This window comes from Phascolarctos cinereus, unplaced genomic scaffold (assembly GCF_003287225.1).
Source record: "Phascolarctos cinereus isolate Bilbo 61053 unplaced genomic scaffold, phaCin_HiC Scaffold_1;HRSCAF=81, whole genome shotgun sequence".
NCBI lineage: Eukaryota > Metazoa > Chordata > Mammalia > Diprotodontia > Phascolarctidae > Phascolarctos > Phascolarctos cinereus.
Genome location: NW_027555514.1, coordinates 247249486 through 247269606, shown reverse-complemented (window position 1 = coordinate 247269606; position 20121 = coordinate 247249486). Strand labels below are relative to the sequence as shown.

Genomic DNA, 20121 nt, shown 5'->3' with positions numbered 1-20121 from the left:
GAGTTCAAGCAACCCTGCTGATGATTCTCTTGCCAAACTAAACCAGGGGAGATTGATCAATTGACAACATGTATGAAGCACATACTTCGTGCCAGGCACTGTGTTAGGCATCAGGCAGATACAAAATTGAGACAATCCTGACCTTTGAGAAGTTTACATTCCACTGGAGGATGTAACATGTTCACAGAAGAGTAAATATAGGATAAATACAAAATAAGCACACAGAAGGGGCAGCTAGGTGGTGCAGTAGATAGAGCATTGGCCCTGCATTCAGGGGGACATAAGTTCAAATCTGGCCTCAGACCAAACACTTGACACTTAGTAGCTGTGAGACCCTGGTCAAGTCACTTAACCCCACTGCCTAACCAAAAATAATAATAAAAATAATAATAATAAGCACATAGTGATTGCAGTGGAAGGCACTAAACTACATAGGGATCAGGAAAGGTCTCTTAACGAAGAGAGCATCTGAGTGGAATATTGAAGAAAGCTATGGATTCCGAGACATAAAGAAAGGCAAGGAGAAGGCATTCCAAGCACCTGGAACAAAGTGCAAAATAGAGCTGGGAAATGAAAGGTTACGTATAAATAATATTGAGTAAGTCTATTTTGATGGAGTATAATGTGCCTGAGGGGAAGTGAGATGTAAATTGTCTTAAAGGGTAGATTAGTCTATTCTGGAAAACAATTTGGAACTCTGTCCAGACTGTACTTATTATTTTACCTAGTAATAACACTACTAGGCCTATACCCCAAAGAAAGTTTTTACAAAGAGAGAAAAAGGACTCATTTATACAAAAATATTTCTAGAAGCTCTTTTTGTAGCAGCAAAGAACTGAAAACAAAGAAAGTGCTCATCAATTGGGAGATGGTTAGACAACTTATAGTATATGAATGTAATATAATAGCATTGTGCCATCATAAACGAAATTGGAAAATGGTAAAACCTGAGAAAACTCACATGAACTGATGAAAACTGAAGAGAGGAAAACTATGGGGGAAAAAATACAATAACAGCACTGTAAAAATAACTTTGAAAAATTTAGGAACTCTGATTGACATAATGACCAGCTTCCACTCCAGAAGACAAAATTTTCCTCTTGACAGAGAGGTGAAGGATTTGGGTGGTAGATAAGATCCGTTTTTCGGACATGGCCAATGCTGATATCTGTTGAGCTTGACTATGAATATTTGTTACTAAGGTTCTATTTTTCTTTCTTTTTTTAATGGGATGAGGGTTAAGAGAGAGACAAAATAGATCTTAATTGAAAAAAATACAATTTAATTTTTTTAAAAAAGATAGGCTGCAACAAGATTGTGAAGTGTTTTGAATGAAAAATAATAGACATTCTGTTCCATCCTAAAGGCAACAGAAGACTGAAGTTTGTTGAGCAGAATGGTGATAAGGTCTGAGTTACACTTTAGGAATACAAATTTGAATTTGTGTGGAAGATGAGCTGGAAGAGAGACAGGCTGGATGCAAGGATATTAGCTAAAAGGCTATTGCAACATTTCTGATAAGAGATGCAAGCCTAGACTAAGGTACTTGTGATTTGTATAGTCTAGAGAAAGGGATAGACAGATGTTGAGGACGTGAAACCAATATGATTTTACAACATACTACATGTAAAGGAGGGGGGGTTAAATGAGAATGAAGAGCCAAGGATGACTTCTGGGTTGTGAAGCTGAGTAACAGGAAATTTAGTGGTGCCCTCAACAGAAAGAAAAAAAGAGAATTGTGAATAGGGATGGGTATAGATAGAAAAAATAATGAATTCTATATTGGATTTCTTGAGTTTGATATGCCCAAGGGATATATCCAGGTGGTCAAGCAGGCATTTGGAGATGTAGAACTCAGGCTTAGAAAAGAGATGAGAGTTGGATCTATGGATTTGGAGTCATCAGCATAAATATGATAGTTGTACCCATGAGACCTGATAAGATTAGAGAGTGCATAGAGAGAAAAAGCGGCATAAGACGGAGCCCTGTGATAACAATCATACCTACGGAACGGGATATGGTTGTTGATCTGACAAAGGAGAATGATGGGTAGAAAGAGAAAAATAATATCACAAAGACTCAAGGAGGGGAAATATCCAGAAGAAACCTGTTGGCAATAGTGTCAAACACTGCATAGAGATCAAATTGGGGGAAGACTGAAAAAAGGTCATTGGACTTCATTATAAAGAGATCCCTGGTGACCTCAGAGAGAAAAGTTTCCATCAAGTGGTACAGAGAGAAGCCAGATCACAAGGATGTGAGAAATGAATGAGAAGTGAGGAAATAGAGGCAAAAAAGTATGTATGGATGGATTTTTCTAGGAGTTTGGCTGTGAAAGGGTGAAGACTGAAAGATAAGACTAAAGTCAACAAATCATCGAGCATTTATTAAGTGCCTACTATGTGCCAGGCCTAGTGCCAAGTGCTTAAAAGTATAGGAGGGTAAAGCAAAAGGTTTTTTTTTTAATTTGTTTTGTCTTTTCTTTTTTTTTAATGCAGGAGACCTGGGCCTGTTTCAAAACCATAGGAAAGGAGCCAGGGGACAGAGAGAAACTGAAAATTAGGTAGTACTGGTGTTGGCAACAAAAAGGACCACTTCATGCTCCAACAGAGGAGCAAAACAGAAAAAAAAAATGGAAGACAATGTTAATGTAAGTAAAGTGGAATCAGAGAAGATAGAAAGCTCATAACAAATGACTTCATTTTTTTAGTGAAGTATTGGGCAAGGTTTTCTGCTGAGAGGGAGGCAAGAGATGTTAATGTAGGAAACTTGAGAAGGGAAAGGAAGCCCTGGATAGCTGCTATGACAAGTAGAAGAGGGATCAGGGAGGAGTAAAAATATTGCTCTACTTCAGTAAAGGACATAGAGTAACACAAAATCTGTTGTAAACACAGTCACTAGGGTTGTGTGATTTCCTCCAGCAGTGTTCAAGCAGCATATGAGTGGGATGATGGGAATAATCAAGAGCTGTGGGTCTGGAAGAGGGTAAGTGGCAATAGGCCATAGGGGCAAGAGATTTAAAGGTTGATGAGAGTACCAGGTGGAACTGCTTAACTAAAAGGTAGAGATGTGAAAAGGAGAAAAATGAGGTCAGAGCAGCAGAGATGGCCAGAAGGGGGGGAGGGGTGCAAACTGACTCTAGATTGCGATGAGGAGAAAAAATAAAATGAGGTGGGACAAGGCACAGGTAGAGCTGGAAGACAGGAGGTTATAGTCAGCTAAAGGAACTTCAGAGTTGTGAAGTGTGGACATGGAATATATGTGAGTGATAACAAGATGAAGGATACATTAACTCTTAAAAAATTAAGTCAGCACCTAAACAAGATTTTAAAAAAGAAAAGAAAGACTACCCTCACATATAGGAATACAGATTTCCATGCTATGACAAGCCAAGAAACACACACTGGGAAAAGATGTCACTAGGGCAAATCACACAATTAGATCTGAGTCAGTCAGTCAACAAACACATATTAAGCTTCTGGGGCCAAACACTGAGAATTCAAAGACAAAAGTGAAATAATCCCTCCTTTAAAGGATCATGCATTCTGTTGGGATAGAGAACATATAGATGCTTATCTAGACATTAATACCAAGAGATACAAGGTAATTTTGAGAGGAGAGGCACTTGTACTTAGGGTGAATCAGGAAAGACTTCCTGTAGAAGGTGGTGCTTGGAGCTAGGAATACTAGGGGGGAGGGAGTCCAATCCAGGCATGGAGGATAGCCAGTACAGAAGTTATTGAAGGGAGATGGCATGGTGTTTATAAGGAATTGCAAGAATGACAGTTTGGCTAGACTATGAATTATGTGAAGGAGGGTAATATGTGATAAGACTGGAAAGTTGGGCTGAGGCCAAGTGGTGAGAAGAACTTAAAATGACAGTGGGATTTATATTTGATCCCAGGGAGCCGTGATGTTATTGAGGCGGGTTATAACATGGTCAGACCTTCTCTTCAGGAGAATCTCTTTAGTAGTTGCATAGAGAATGAATTGGAGAGAGGAGAAACTTGAGAAATACATTTAGAGCTCAGGAACTGTAGAGGAAGGGACCTTGGAAGCCTTCAAGTCAAACTCTCTTATTTTCCAGGAAGACTGGGTAGAAGGCTATTGAAATAGTCCAGGCAGAAAGTGCTGTGGGTCTCAATTAGGGCAGTGGTTATGTGAATAGAGAGGACAGGATGGATGCTAGAGATGTTGTGAAGGCAAAAATGACAAAATCTGGCAGAAGATTAGCAGTTGACACAATTGGTGAATTGAGGCAATGATGAGAGGTTGCAAGCCTGGGTGACCGGAAGGACAGCAATGCCCTCAATAATAATAGGGAAGTCCAGAAAGGAAAAAGCTTTGGGGTGAATGAGAATGAGTTTTGTTTTGGACTTGTTGAATTTGAAATGCACATAGGACATCCAAATTGGAATTGGAATACCAAATGGAAACTGGTAAATTGGGACTAGCATTCAGCAGAGATTAGGACAAGGATGTCATGATCTAGGAATTTGCACACAAGGAAATACCTACATTAGCAAAAGGTGGTGCTGTGGATAGAGCAATGGACCTGAAATCAGAAAGACCTGAGTTCAAAAGTGGCCTGATCCTGGACAAGTCACTTAATCCTGTTTGCCTCAGTTTCTGCATCTGTAAAATGAGCTGTAGAAGGAAATGGCAAACTCTTCCAATATCTCTGCCAAGAAAACTCCAAATGGAGTCACGAAGAGTAGGACATGACTGGAACAACTCAACAACAACAACAAAGGTCTAGACCAAAACAAAAAAAAGACCCAAACCTCAACCAGAGATGAACTAGGTGAAACCAATGTTACAGTCACCATTCCAATAATAATAATAGTAACGATAATCACTATTGACCTTCTTCTGTTTAGTAGTCATCTTAACTTAGAATTAGGGTGTCCCTAAAAGTCTTCGGGCACTTTTAAGTTTTGTTGTGGTTGTCATTACAGTTCAGTCATGTCCCAGTCTTTGTGACTCCATCTGGGATTTTCTTGGCAGAGATACAGGAACGCAGTTTTCCATTTCCTTCTGCAGTCCATTTTACAGACAAGGAAAGTGAGGCAAACAGATATAAGTGACTTGCCCAGCGTCAGTTAATAAGTGTCTGAGGCCAGATTTGAACCCCTGAAGATGAGTCTTCCTGCCTCCAGGCCTGGAACTCTATGCACTACAGCGCCACCTAGCTGCCCTAGTTTTAGTAGATCAATACTACCCTAAGACGTTTGGGATACCCCACATAGCCATTGCTTTAGTCTGAATATCACAATTAAGCTTAGCATTCAAAGTGTGATTCTGCATAAGGAGAGTTGCCAAAGAGGCAGCAGCAGCTGCTAAGGAGCATCTTGCTTCCTGGCTGACAGGCCTACATTGATTTATATGCATGTGTGAGAAAAATCTCCATTTAACTTCCTGCCTATAAAAAGAAACAATCTACTGGTTTCTGAGAGCAGCACCTGGGAAGGTCATGCAATTTCCCTTTAAGCACTTAAGTTTCCTTCTCCTGCTCTTGCCAACAAAATCAGAATCAAAGGACAATGAGGAAGCCGGATCCCTGAGAGCCAGCCAAGACTAGGTCATACTTGCAGAACAGAAGACCCTCACTGTTCCACACATTATTTCAGGGATCCCACAGTGATTTTATAGTTATAGCATGTGCACTGAAAATGAGAAAGCAAAGATAATGAAATTTTTAAATGACTTGGTTTACTGTTAGGGAAGATATCAGTCCCATTCCCAAACCAGTTTTATAAGGAACACTTTCACTGTGTGATTCAGTTGATATTGAAAATATCTGAAAAGTTTTTTTTTTAAATCTTTTCCCACATATCTGGTTTTTTAGAGATTTTCCCTCAATTTTTTCCCCCTGATTCCTCCTGTCATCCAGAGGATCCAAAAAGATCTAAATTTCCTTTAATGGGATGAAGTTCAAGAGAGATAAATGTAGTCTTACATTTGGATTTTTTAAAAAATCAGCTATGCTATTATATGATCAGGCAGCATTTTTCTAAAAAGGATCTGGAGGTCTCAGTGGACTGCAAGCCCATCAAATAGTCAACAGTGTGTTATGGCTACAAAAAAAATGTCAACACAATCTTAGGCAGCATGAAAGAAAGACAGTGGCTGGGAATAGAGAGGTTATAGCCCAACTATACTCTGCCTTGGACAGACCATATTGGAGTCTAGCCACTGGAGGCAACACAGAAGTTTTAAAAAACAATTTCTACTTTCCTGGAGTTTACAATGTAGTGAAATAATATAACATATACTCAGATAAATAAATAGAATGTGAATTAATATATGATAAAAGCATAAGAGAAGTTCAAACACAGTGCTTTGTGAAGTCCTAGGAGGAAAGATCATTACCAACTGGAAGGAGCAAAGAAGACTTCATGAAAGAGGTGATATTTGTCTTCATGGCGCCACAAAATCACATTAAAACATCACCTGGTGCCCCTAAGGTCTTCATGTCTTGCTCAGGCCTTCATAATCTTTAGCAGTGCTTTCCAGTTTTCTTTTGGCAGCACCCTTCGTCCTCATGCAGGTCACCAGAAATGGGTAGTTTTCATCAGATGTGACAAGCTTTGAGACTTACATCCTAGGTGTATGTATAAGGAAGACAGCATACCTGGCTATTTTTAGTCAGACTGATCATTAGCTCTTCAAGAGTAAGAGAAATAATTATTAATAACCAATAATTTGAGGAGATCTAGAGTTCTCCCCTTCTTCTAAAGTCTTCATTTTAATAAGTTCAGTCTCTTGAAGGACACTGCTGGTAATGAGACTGGACTTTCTTGTTCAAGACCCTACTCTGGTGGAGAAGCCATTGGGTTCTGCTAAGGTTTAGCTGGGGCGCAAATTCTTTGAATGGATTGCCCGAGGCTGGGGGTGGTCTGGGTATAAAATAGTTTCTCTCTCCAAAGGTAACATGATCATTCTGAGCCCCACATTTTCATATAGCCCACTTTCCACTGTGTTAACCAATCAGAGGTGATTGCCAGTCTCTTCCAAAAGAACATATAAGCCCTGAGCTTGCCCCATGACTGTCTTTACTCTAAGAGAGATGGCCAAATGATTTTTATGAATATTTTATTAATGATCCTTTTATTAATAATATGCTGACCTTATTAATGATTCATTTACTCAGAAACTCTCTCTCAAACCTTTTCAATTGTCACATGAGGGACACTAATCACCAACAGTCATCTCTTCTTCCTCTGACCCATCTTGGGTAATCCTTCATGTGGCAGCAATTCTAGACTCACTTCATCATCCTTTGGGGCACAAGCTGTTGCTTCCTCTTCAAAGCTTCTTCCACTATGGAAAGATCCTCGTGGTTCCGACTTAGCTCGAAGTGTCCTATGCTCTTTCTTTCCTTAAATCTATGTCACACTCTTCCATCTTCCAACTTCACAACACAGGTCAGGGCTATATTTTGCCATTTGAGATCCATATTATGTTTTATTATTATGGATAGGAATTCAGCAGGCAGAGGTCAGGACCAAGAAGACATTTTAGGCAGAGAGAACAGAAAAAGTAAAAGCATGGAAGCAGTTTAAGTGAAGGGCACGATATTGGTCAACCACAACCTGTCCATCTTGACTTCGGTGTAAAGGACATAGAAGTAAATATTGTGAGACAAGGTTAAACATACAACAGCACCAGAATTCTAGTAGAGGCATCATAAAAGAGTGGAAAGGATGCTGGATTGGGAGTGAGGGATATAAAAACTTGGCAGGAAAAGAGTGACTGGGCAGCAAGGTGGTGTCATCCATTAAGTGCTGGACTCAAAGACAGAAAGAGCTGAGTTCAAATCCTGCCTCAGACACTCACTTAGATATGTGACTTATGAAAGTCACTAAGCCTCCCTCAGCCTTAATTTCCTCATCTGTAAAACAGAGAAAATAATAGCACCTACTTCACTTAGCTATTGTGAGGATCACATAAAACAACACATCGAAAGCCTTTTGCAAACCTTAAAGTGTCTATATAAAGTCTAGACTGGAATATGGATAAGTTATTCATAAATTATTCAAAAGAAAAAGGAGAATTATAACATGGGGCTAGCATAGAATTGCATATTAATAAGGTAAATTCAGCTGGGAAAACCCTGCAACCAGAAGGGACAAGCATGGCAGAGGTTACTTAAGTGACAGTTAAGGGAGGAAGAAACAGAAATGATTTTTTTTAATCAGCATATGCTGCAGGTCACCTGTAAAGGAAAAAAATAAAGACAACAGATGAGAATTTGAGGAAACGGAGAGCAAGAGAGTCAAAGAAGGGATATGCAGGACTGCTCGTTGGAGTAGACGGGATGATGATAACTGACAACAGAGAGAAGGCAGAACTACTTAACTGTTGTTTTCATTTGGTTTCCTTTCTCCAGTGATCTTTGGACTGGAAAGAACAGAACCAAACTGAAGTCTTTAAACATTTAAAAAGTATTTTGATAACTATTTCAATGTGATTGACTTCCTTTGAAATTCTAAGTATTTTCTCTTATGGACTTAAAACATATTTCTAAAAAGGAGTCCATAGGCTTCACCAGACTTCCAAAGGGGACCATGACACAAAAAAAGGTCAAGAAACGCTTTGTAACGCAAAGGATGGATCAGTACTTGACTAGTGTGTCGTAGCAATGATTCTCACGGAAATATGGGTTGTGCCATGTATCCACCAAGATCTTTTTCTGAATAATACTGAAATGTTGTGACTTCTGTGATCTCTGTCATGGTAAGTATGTCTCAGAGAGTTTACATGAGTCTGGAAGAGGATAAGTGATATGGGGATATTCATACAATTAAGAATCTTAATAATAACAATAACAATAACATTCTACATAACTTTAAGGTTTGCAAAACACTTTACAAATATTTCATCCTCACAATAGCTCTGGGAGGCAGGTGCTATTATTATCCCCATTTTACAGATGAGGAGAATGAAACAAAAGTTAAATGACTTGCCCAGGGTCACATAGCTAGGAAGTGTCTGAGGATGGATTTGAACTCAGGACTTCTTGACATCCAGCTCCAGCACTGTACTCACTATGCCACTGCCTACAATTAGTGTCAGAGCAAGATCTGGACTTGATTCCAAGTCTAGCACTATGCTAGTTGCCTTTCAAGCATATGTATTTTTTTAAGCCTTGAATGTACCTACAATTCTACATGAGTCAGCTTCTGCTAATTCTCTGGAACCATTTGAGTTCTTCTGGTGTAAAGTAATAAAGGAGATAAAAAGCCAGAAATAGAAGTGACAAGCAAAATGATGACAAAGACATGATCTGTACGGCAGGGGATGGACCCTGTTACCTGCCCTCAATTACTTGGCACATTCTAGTATCCTCCTGACTATTTTACATTTGGCTAAGAGTTCCATAATTTCACCTTATGGTCCTTCAGAACTCTTGGAAAAATGCCACCTAGGATCAGTGGTTTATTTACATCAAGCCTGTCAATTAGGTCTAGAACACGCTGTGCCTTCATCCCTATTTGTTCTAATCCATTTGACCTTAAAATTTCCAAAACCATTTTGGGAGAGGGAATCTCTCTAACTGCTTTCTTAATAAAGGCTGAAGGAAGGAATTGATTTAGCCTCTGAGCTATCTCATCATCTCTAAAAGGTTTTGTTATGGTTTTTTGTTGGGGTTTTTTTTCGTAGCTAATGATGGTCTCACAAAGAACCAGCCTTAGGCAAAACTGGGAAGTAAAAAACTCCTCTACTCTCCACCATGCCTTTTCTGGGACAGACCCCAAATTGCCTAGTGCCTCTCCTGCTATGGTGGAAATCAGTCTCTTAGATGAATTTATATTTAAAGTGTCGATACTCAGGGCAAGGTTTGTAAGCTCTATGTAGCTTTAAAAAAAAAAAGATGCTGATCTCCCATGCCTCATGCATGAGAATATTTTGACAGCAAAAGAGAAGACGTTCTACTCATGTCATGTTCCATTGCTTTATTGTGACATGTAGGTGACCCAGCAGAGTACAAATTCTGGCAGACCCTAACAAATGGGAATGGCTTCAACTATGGGTGATGGATTGTATAACTTTTCCCCAGTGGCCACTGTAACTGAACATGACGGAATCATAGATTTAGAGATGGAAGAGAACTTCAAGGTCAGTAAGTCCAACCACTTTCATTTTAAAGACCATCTACCAAGTCACAGAGGGTGTGCAATCTACATTACTGAAGGGAATAGCCACAACAACAAAATCAAAGATCCCTGAAGAATTGGAATATATGAAATAATTTGGTATATGAGAAAGAGCATTGAATATGGAATGAGGAGAGCTGAGTTCTGCCTCAAACTACATGACCATCAACAAGTCACTTAATCTATCTGAAACTCAGTTTTTTCATTTGAAAAATGGTGGTAATAACGCTTATCTTGGCTACTTCCAAAACAGAGATAAAAATAGTAAGGAAATGGACTGGTTTTTTTTCTTCCAACTAATGCATACATTTTGCTGTCATTCACTTTTCAAAAATGAAGTAACCTCATGATTTTTGTTTTGTTTGCTTTTGTTTGCTTTTCTCTGTCACCAGAATGCAAAACATATTTATATTGGGATCATTCTACAGAAAACAGGAGTAAAACATAGCTCTCTCCTCTTAGCAGAGTGGTGGTGCACCACAGATGTAGAATGAGGCATACGTCATCAGACCTGGCCAATGTGTTGAGGGTTTTTGCTTAATTACTTCTTTGTTTTGAGATTGTTTAAAAAAAGGGAAAAAAAGAAAGACAATGAAAGAAAGAAAGAAAGAAAAGAAGAAGCATAAATTTTAATAGTTCTCATATGGAAATCAGAATATAATTTTATTTTAATAATAATAATTATATTCATTGTTATTAATAAGAGATTATAGTAATATTTCTGGAATACTATATATTCATATAGGTATATAATATTAACATTATATTATTAATATAACATAGCTAATATTATATATGTGATATTTAGTTAATATAATATTAATATAAATTATTGTTATTATCAGATAGAAGTCACCAGTGAAGAAGTCCCTTGAAGTCTCAACAGAATACAATTTTTAAAAAACCTGTGAATGAAGAATTCAGCCAATACTCTTTTTTTCTTCATTATCTATACTGCACACATATATACCATATTTACCCATTTATACCATAAATCATAATGAGTTCCCTTTTCTGCCTGTTTTATACATATTAAGAACCTTGGATACATGTTTTTGTCTCCTTTTTATCCATTCCCAAAATGTAGGTGAAAAGGTAAAAACTCTTTCTGCTGAAATGGGAGAAAAATGCATGGTCAGTTAATTCAGAACATGGCCCTTGATCTCCCAGGTTATTGCTAAAATGCTTCTCTGTGGCTTCCTTTGGCAGAATGTTTCGGGAATTACTTTAGAACAGATGAATTTTTTAACTTTTATTGGACAAGGAATTACTCCACATTCTGTACAACAGGGAACACATTATTCTGCCCCAGCTACATAGGGAAAATAGCATATTAAAAATAAATATCACATAGGAGAGAGATATGATTCTTGAAAGAAGTTTGGCATACAAGGATAAACACAAAAGATATGCAGGAAAGATTTATAGGGTACAGTTTACCTTTGGTCACTGGCTCAATGCATAGAGCAGGCAAAAGATACCATATTTGAAGGAAAAGAGACTCATGGCATGGCTATGGAAAGAACACTGAAACTCCTGTAAGAAAGAAATGGGTTCAGATTTTTTTCCTCAGATGTTAATAGCCATGTGACCTGGGGTAATTCATTTAACTTCACTGGGCCTCCTTTTTTTCATCTGAAAAATGAGGAGTTGAATTTAGGGTCTTCTAAAGCTCGTGCCATTTCTCCATCTATGATCCTGCAGAGTCAGAGGACCTGGATTCAAATCCTCTTTTGGATGATTCTTGCTTTGTGATCTGGAAGGATGGAATCTGTTCCAAGTCAAGAAAACAAAAGTAAGGGAACATTTTCAAGTAGAATGGGGTCAAGGAACTTTGGTGCAGGAGTTTCTCCGACACTCCCCCTTTAGTCCTCTTACACACATGCACACACATATGCACGTGCATGCACACATAATTATCAGATATTTCATTGCTTATTCGCCTATACATAAGATTAACCCCAATAACAAGCAGAGCACTTATCTGCACCAGCCTCAGACACCTGCTTTCCCTCCTTTTCCTAACAGAATGTCCTTTCTTTGTGCAAGTCTCTCCCCATCATGATATACGTCTCCTCTAGAGAGATAAGGGGATCTCAATTATTTTTGTGTCATGGACCTTTCGGGTATCTGGTGAAGCACATGGCATTTTAATCATTAAATAAAATTCATGACTTTACAAAGAAAACCAAAGGTTGATGAAAACAAAGATGTGATTCTTTTTTTCAATCCAAGGTCATGGATACCCTGAAATCCATCCAAGGAATCCTTAGGGGGCCACAGACTCCAGGTTAAGAATCCCTAAGATAGACAGAGAGATAAATGGAGGAAGTGAGACAGGAGGAAAAAGATGAGAGAGACAGACAGACAGCAGGAGAAAGCATTTATTAAACCCTTATTATGTGGCAGGTGCTGGGCTAAGTACCCTAAGAATACAAATACAAAAAACAAACAGTCCCTACCCTAGGCAGCTAACACTGGGCCTGGAGTCAGGAAGACCCAAGTTCAAATCAGACATCAGACCCTTACTAGATATGTAGCCCTGGGTAAGTTAACCTTAAAGTTTATAACAGTTTCCTCAACCATCAAATGGGGATGATAATAGCACCTACCTCCCAAGGTTATTATGAGGATCAAATGAGACAATATTTGTAAAGCACTTAGCATGGTGCCTGGCACATAGTAAGTACTTAATACATGCTTGTTTCCTTCTTCTGTTCCTTCCTCCTTTCCTTCCTTCCTTCCTTCCTTCTTTCACTACCCTCAAGGAGTTTATGTCTAACAGGAGAAGATCACACACAAAGAGAAGCTGGGAATCAGTTTGGGGAAGGGAGAAAGCACAGGAAAGTGGCTATCCAAGAGAAGCTCAGAGGGTGACATGAGTTGTGAGCGTGATGAGGTAAAGCTTGGCTGGGGTCCTTCCCAAAGGATCAGATCAGGAGAGGGGAGGGGCTGTCTCAGGGCTGAGCTTTCTCCATTGTAGGAAGGAAGTTGTTGAGGAGAAGAAGAAATCCAGAGAATAAATGAGTTTCTCTGAATGGATTCTTAACTATAGGGAAGTGTAGGACAACCCACTGAGATCCTATTGGTAGCAAGAAACAGGACATAGAACTGACTAAAGCAGGTGTTCTCAAATTCATGGAATCCCAGAAATTGATCTATGGACCTCTGGTTAAGAACATCTGGAATAGAGGCTCCATTCCCCCCCAAAAAAGTTTCTATCATTATCAACGAGCTTTGCTTAGAGGCCCCAAGTTTTGACTGATCATCTATTTGTCAACCAAAAAGGAATGGGAGGCAGGCATCTTCAGGTTGTGAATCTGCCACTGTTCTATTTATAACTTTGTGCCTTTGGTCCTGCTAAGTAAAGAATGGGCTCCTTGGATTTGTTAAGCAGGTGTGTCTTTCTTCGGTATAATGACTTTTTGCAACCACCAGGTAATGTTTAACTCCTGCAGGTGGCGATCTTGAAGACTGTGTGTCTGGAGCTAAACAAGGATCTATGTAACCAGAGGGAACCTTACTTGGCAAAAGAGGGAGATAAGTTTTGGTTTCTTGTACACATGTACCAAAAATCCTAATTTGATGACTAAAATAAAAATACTTATTAAATGCCCATTCATTGGGGGATGGCTAATCAAATTGTGGTACATGAATGTAACAGAATATTATGGTGCTGTAAGGAATGATGAATGTGATGAATACAAAAAAGTATGGAAAAAATATACACAATCGGAAGCAGCATGAAGTAAACAGACCCAAGAAAACAATATCCACAATAACTACAACAATGTAATTAGAAAGAACAACTAGAAAATAATCAAAAGTGAATGTTGCAAAATTTCAAAGAATGAGCGTGACCCCAAAGAAGAAATATGAGAAGACATCCCCAACCCAACTCTCTAGAAAGGTGGGTTATGGTTGTGGTACAGACTTTTTTCATGTATTGATCAATTTTGCTGATTTTTTTTCTCTTTTTTTCCAAATATTATTTGTTGTATGGGATAGCTTTCAGGGTGAGGGGAAGAAAGAGAATACTGGAGAAATTTTGGTGATTAAAAAACAAAAGATGTCAATAAAACCTTGTTTTAAACATTTTTAGTTTAAAAACAAGACCATAGGACCTTGAGCTTGATGGAATCTTTCACTTTATAGATGATAAAACTGAGGTTCAAAGAGGTTAATTAAGTACACTGCTATGGTCACACAAGTAGTGAGTAACAGAGTCAGAATTTGAACCTAGGTCCTCTGACTCCAGTTTCAGTTTTCTTTCCACTAACCCACATGACTTTCTCCAGACTGGGAAGCCCTTGACAACAAGTTGTCTCTTTGTATCCCTAGCACTTAGCCTCATTCCTGGCACATAGAAGGCACTCAACTAATTGTTGTCTTTCATAGGATTTAATAAACATTTATTGACTGACTGAATTCCCAGGGAGCAAAACTGAGGAGACAGATGTGCACATTGTACAAGATACCCAGACAGGATAGTGGCTTACATCAAATACAGCAAAATTTTAAGATCAAGGAAAACTGTCATTAAACATCAAATCTGTATTACAAGATGCTTCCTTATTCCTAAGAATTCTTTCAATGATATTATTGTCTAGTTGGTCTCAATGAAGTTTAACTGGTGCAAATAGCCAGTCATATGGTTTAAGGTCCTCCTCTTTTAAGTATTTATGTAAGTGCTTCTCCCACCCCCAAAGGGTTAGCTTGGAATAACTCTTAGAGCAGCATTTGTAATAAATGTATCTCTATGGGTAGATCAAAGGTTCCATTAACAACAGAACCTTCATAAATGTTCTCTTTAAGGTCTAAAAAAGTTCTTTCTTGTTCATGTTCAGTGAAATCATCCCCCTTTTGTAAAAGCCAAGAACTTCATCCACCATGAAAAGCCCAATATAAACAGCCAGTACAAATTTGTAATTCCAAGGAAGTATTATAAAGTCTTCATGGTGGGTATTGTACCATTTCAATGAGCTTACACACATTCCAGATCTATTTGTAATTTGTCTGCTCCTAAAATTAATCCCAAGAAAACTACCTAAAGCTGATTAAAGGTTTATCTCTGTGAACTGCAGTAGAGTCCCTGCACCAAAGTGCCATGAAGATGACCCTGGCGCATTAAAGTCTCCAATCAGTACAACCAAGCCAGAAATTCTTCAAGCAGAGGCCAGTGAGGGACTGTTCCTGTGGCCCAAGGACAAGACCAACTCTATTTAGTGAGGCTCATCACAGCTGGATCACACCTGGTATTAAAGTATTTGGTCCCAGTACTCTTGAAGAACATCTATTAAGATATAGGAGGACTGCAGCCTTGAGTGGTAGAGAGACGAAATCACAAATTCTGAGAAGTACCCAAGTACAATATAGAGTATTAAATAGGATTAACTCTTCCTTTATAAGAATGACTGTTCAATTAGCCAATCAATCCATAAGCATTTATTAAATGCCCAGTCTATCTTAGGCATCGTGCTAAGCACTAGGGAGTATTGTTGTGTAGTTGCTTTTCAGTCACGTCCGATCCTTTGTGACCCCATTTGAGGTTTTCTCGGCAAAGATACTGGAGTGGTGTGCCATTTCCTTCTCAAGCTCATTTTACAGATGAGGAACTGAGGCAAATAGGGTTAAGTGACTTGCTTAGGGTTACACTAGAGCTAGTAAGTATCTGAGGCCAGATTTGAACTCAGGAAGATGAGTTGTCTTGACTCCAGGCCTAGCGCTCTATCCACTGAGCCACCCAGCTGTGTGAACACCAAGGATACAAATACAAAAATAAAATCATCTCTATCCTCATGGAGCTTATCAGAATCAGAAGTATTTTAATCCCAAGAAAACAGTCACTCATCATAATATATGGCATCATGGGACAAAAGAACACTAGCTCAGCAATAATAAGACCTGAGTTGAAATCTCACCTCTGGTGCTTATTTCATCTACAGAACGAAGGAGTTAGACTAAAGGATCTTTGAAATACCTTCTAGCCCTACATCTGAGATGCCTCCAGATCGTCAGAGTGAGGGACAGGAAAGGTGGAGAGAAGAGGAATGTCTACCCTGTGTTCTCTTTGGAAATGCCATCTCCCAGAAGCCTTTACATTAGGTTAACAGCTTTCAGCACACCCAGTTTGGAAGAACTGGAATCTCAAACTAGGGGGCAACATGGGTTATGAATTTGGATAGCGGAGTCCAAGGGAGATCAGGGAAGAATAAAGATGGAAACAGCCCCTCTCCTCAGTGGCAAATAGATGACACTCATGTTAGCACTCTCAGGTGGAAGTAGTATCAAGGGGCATCAGACCAGTGCAAGTGCTACGAGGTAGAAATCGTGCCAGAAGACCCTTTCCCTCTGGTTTTCTCAGAGAAAGAAACAAGTGTCTCTGCAGTGCTTCATAGCTCCCGCTGAGTCTCCAATGTTCATCTCATCTAGTTGGATAATCTCTAATACTCTTCCTGACCTCTAGTTTAGAGTACCCTATGCCTCAGTTTCCCCATTTGTAAAATGGGGATAATAATAGCACTGACCTCCCAGAATTGTGATGAGACAACATGAGATAACATTTCAAGAACTTTTCAGAGTGTTATACAAATGTTTGCTATTGCTGTTGTCGAGCCTTCTCTAGTCAACACAAGACTATAGTTTTCCTACCTTAGAGACCAAGAAAGGAGGCATCCCTGCTGGCAATAGATACAGTCAGACAAACCCTTTCATCATACTTTTTCTAAGTCAAACTAGGTAAAATGTAGAAAGCATTTTGTAAACAAAGCACTTTTATAAATGCCACCTATTGTTATAGCTAATTTTTTATTAAATATATTACCCCAGGGTTTTCTTCTCTTGTTCAGTTAAAATACAAATCTGCTTTTTAGGTGTTAGTGTCTCAGGAAGGAGGTCTATAGAGCCGCCAAACATGTATGGGGGAGGAGAAAACCACATTACTGGAATGTCTCTCATTCCAGGCAAGAGGGTCCCTGTTTAAGAAAACTATATAGACACCTCTCCCACCCCATTCAAAATGGGAACTGTGCTGTTGTAACCATGGCAACCCAAACAGCACCACCAACACCCTCCAAATCATTGCCTCCCAGAACTGTTTGTCCTTTCTAGATTGCCAGTGGAGGGGAATGGTTTTCCACTACACAAGCTCTCCTTCCAAAAGTCTGCCTTCTGTAGCCAGCACACGCTCAGGTGCCTTTCCGGAGACCTGTTCTGTATTATTTGCACCAAACTTAAGTCATATAACCCTGTGAGGTCCTAGAGTCTGTAAGAACACTGGGGTCCACATTATTTTTACTGAGATGGCAAACATGCCTGGGAAATTCATAAGATCAAAGATCTAAATCAGGAAGGGACCTCAGAGGTCATGCAGTCCAACTCCCTTATTTTCAAATGAGGAAACTGAGGCCCAGAGAGGTTAAATTACTTGCCCAAGATTATACATGTAGTGTCATAGGCAGAATTTGAGCACAGGCTCTTGGACTCCATAGTTAGCACTCTTTTCCTTGGACCACTATTATGTTCCCCAAATTCCTCTCCTAATTTCTGACAGTCTGTCTCACTCATCAAGAATGCTTTCCTCATCCTCAGTGAGGTTCATTCCCATCTTTATACTGGTGCTTTAGCTGTATTTAGGGCATGCCTGTACAGCTTTGCCCTAGTCAGGTGAAGCCTTTCCTGGCCCTTTACCCTCTGAGAAACCTGCTACTTAATACTGTATAGATCTTATACGTAACATTTTTTATATGTTGTCTCCCCCATTAGAATGTGAACTCTTTGAGGGCAGTAACTGTGTCTTTACCTTTCTTTGTCTCTCTAGCACTTAGCAAAGTGCCTACTATGTAGTAGGCACTTAATAAATGCTTGTGGACTGATCAGCTGATCCCAAGTGCTCTATGCTCCCATGGTCCAGTAGGACTGGAGGCCTCTGACTGTTCAGTTGCCTCAGCTCTGTTCTTTCTCATTCTTTCCCTGCCTTGACTTGAGATTTCTCTGGCAGAACTCCTCTTCCATGCCTTTGGCAAAATGCATAGTATACTTGACTTGGAGTCAAAGAAACCTGGGTTTAATCTTGCTTCTGACACTTAATAAGCTTTGTAATCATGGTCGAGTCATTTATCCTCTTTTTAATACTATAAATATCGGTAGATACAGCCCACAGGAACAAAAACTCTTGGGGGGGTAGAGGGGGAGGGTCTTCAAAGGTTTTTAAGAGTATAAAAGGTTCCTGAAATCAAAAAGGCTGAGACCTGCTAAGTACCCCTAAATTACCAGAAATTCAACCCTGAATTACAGAAAACAAAGTATTCTCCTTCACTAGTAATTTGTACCAATCAAGCACGATTCCTCCTAATTTCCCAATGATGCTTTCTGTTGCAAGGCATGAGCTGTACCTTAACAGTCAATTCACACTAGTCAAGAAAAAACAACATATCTTCCTTCCATCCCTGAAAAATAGGAAGGAAAATCATTGAATTCAGGGGCATGTAGGTCTGTATTTCAATTTCTCTGCATTCCATGGGCAACAATGGATTATTGTACATTTTGATTTTTAAAACTTAGTTATACTTCTTAGTTTAATTAAGTCTCTACCAATCTGCTCAGCGCTGTTCTAGGTTCCATAGGAGACACCCACAAAATGTATAAGACGTGGTCATGGCCTTACAATTTTGTTGGGGAAATAAAACATATCAATGATTTCGATGAAAAAAAAAGTAAGACAATATATAATACGATGTTTAATTGAATACAAACGAATTACAAACCAGAAGTCTAGAGAGTAAATGCTATCGATATCCTCACTTCTGTCAGAGTGGGAAAATGAGGAAATGATTCTATGGGAGTTAACCAATTCAGAAATTAAGCTAAAGGGGAAAGGGGCGATCATTTTAAGTCTTAGGATCATAGACACAGAGCTGGAAGGGGACTCTTCCTAGCTTCTACAGTCATTGATGATTTTTGCCTTTCCTCTACTGAATTCATCCCTACCTACTCTGTGTGACAAAGTATAATTATATTCCCCTTCCTTTGGGAAAAAATGGAGCAACAAAGATCACAAACCAGCAACAGTTGCAAAATATGCCATTAGTCAGTCACTCAACCAGTATTTTTTAAGATCTAGCAATGTAGGGGCATGTAGGTGGCACAGTGAATAGAGCACCGGCCCTGCAGTTAGGAGAACCTGAGGTCAAATCTGGCCACAGACACAATAACACTCACTAGCTATGTGAGTCACTTAACCCCAATTGCCTCACCAAAAAGAAAAAAAAAATCTAACTGTGTGCAGGCACCATGCTAAGACCTGGGAATACAGGAATTCAACACAAAAAAAGGCAAAAGCGTGGTCCCTGTTCTCAGAGAGCTCAAAGTCTAAAGAGAAGAGACATGCAAGAAAAAAAAAAGCCTACAGACCTACAAACAAAACATACAGAATAAACTGAGGATAGTCTCCGAGGGAAAGCACAAAAGATTAAGGAGGACTGGGAAGGGCTTCTTGCAAATGGTTGGACTTTGGCTGAGACTTGAAGGAAGCCAGGAAAGCTAGAAGGCAGAGATGAGGAGGAAGGGTGTCCCCCAGGTATGGTTCCTGAGTAGCAAACAATTAGTGATTAATCCAATCATTCAAAGGACATTTATTAACCACTTATTTCTTGATTAAGGTAGTTGGTAGAATAAAGTTCTAGCCATTGAGTTTGGAAGACCTAAGTTCCTATCTTGCCTTTGATCCTAAATGGGTGGCTAAAGCAAGATACTGAATGGGTCTTAACCTCCCTTTCTCCATCTACAGATTGGTATAATAGTACCTACTTCACAAGGCTGTTCTGAGGATCAAAGCAGAATGTGTGTATGTATATATATATATATATATATATATTATATATATATATATATATATATATGTGTGTGTGTGTGTGTGTGTGTGTGTGTGTGTGTGTGTGTATTATGCATATATATTTTTTCT

The 20121-nt window shown here is 39.1% G+C and overlaps 1 long non-coding RNA gene across 3 annotated transcripts in view; it reads left to right on the top strand.

Moving 5' to 3' along the window:
* Window positions 1-13776, top strand: part of LOC110213194 (uncharacterized) — a 48210-nt gene extending 34434 nt beyond the window's left edge. Inside the window, exons 3-5 of one of the 3 annotated variants that reach the window (XR_013482815.1) lie at window positions 2499-2650; window positions 9976-10122; window positions 13619-13776. This is a non-coding gene — a long non-coding RNA (uncharacterized LOC110213194). Of the gene's footprint in view, window positions 1-2498; window positions 2651-9975; window positions 10352-11005; window positions 13593-13618 lie in introns of those variants that run through there. The other 2 variants (XR_002325923.2, XR_013482809.1) reach the window with 2 other exon arrangements.
* Window positions 13777-20121: the final 6345 nt, after the last annotated feature.